General features: G+C 51.8%; 1 non-coding gene across 1 annotated transcript; it reads left to right on the top strand.

Moving 5' to 3' along the window:
- Window positions 1-292: 292 nt before the first annotated feature.
- Window positions 293-363, top strand: trnag-gcc (transfer RNA glycine (anticodon GCC)). The gene has a single exon. It is a non-coding gene; the product is annotated as a tRNA-Gly (tRNA).
- Window positions 364-1025: the final 662 nt, after the last annotated feature.

Genomic DNA, 1025 nt, shown 5'->3' with positions numbered 1-1025 from the left:
AAGAGTGATTTTTGCCACTTTACTCGGTCACAGTCAGACTGCCTGTAGCAACCTAGCTTGGTTTGCTAAGCAGATGGCTACATCCAGCCCTCTAGATGAAAACCAACTCGTTAGGAAAGACAGGATTATTGCCAATCTCAGAGAAGACATCCGAAAGCTCTCAGCGGAACTCAAGTCCCAATCTGAGCTGCTGTCAAACACCCTGAACGTGGCTCATGAGCAGTCTCTACAGATCTCATCGTTAAAAGCTGCTCTTCAGGACACACTGGCCTGGGATCCTGCCTCTTATCAAGCATTGGTGGTTCAGTGGTAGAATTCTCGCCTGCCACGCGGGAGGCCCGGGTTCGATTCCCGGCCAATGCATCAACCTTTCCAGAATTTCCCTGGTTGGGATCAATAAAGTATATCTATCTATCTTCTCCTCCGGAGCCCAGCAGCTCAACGCCCCGTCGTAAGCTGCGATGGTCGGAGGTGGTGTTAAGGGGCAAAAAAAGGACTTCACTTGGTCTCTCATCCCACCTCAGCCCCTCCAACAGATTTGAGCCTCTGTCATCACAGCTCGAAGCGCCGGACTCCGACGAGCTCAAGGATGATGCAGCCCGTCCCATGTCTCCCCAGTCTGGGAGTCTTCCTCTGCCGGCAGCCCCCCTCCCGGCTGACAGCCGGCAGGCCCCCCGTGTGGACGGCTCTGTGTCCCCCCCCCCCGCACACACCATGGAAACAGAGCAGCGACGAAGGAAAAAGAGTCCCTCAACTCATAAAGGTGAGACTATGAGACTGAACAATAAAAAAGTTAGTGGGTCACAAGCCAGTGCCAGGCCGAGAGCCAGAAAGCATTCTGCCAAAAACAAAGCTAAGAAGATAGACACTATTCTGCTTGGGGATTTTATAACAAGGCAGGTGGAAATGGCCAGGACTGAAAATCTAACTGTGAATAACACATCAGTCAGAGAGGTGGCAGCTATGCTACCTGACATCATGTCTACACGGCCACATATTAAGAAGATTGTTAGTCATGCTGGCTC

This window comes from Myripristis murdjan, chromosome 4 (genome assembly GCF_902150065.1).
Source record: "Myripristis murdjan chromosome 4, fMyrMur1.1, whole genome shotgun sequence".
NCBI lineage: Eukaryota > Metazoa > Chordata > Actinopteri > Holocentriformes > Holocentridae > Myripristis > Myripristis murdjan.
This window is presented reverse-complemented; position numbering and strand designations above follow the sequence as displayed.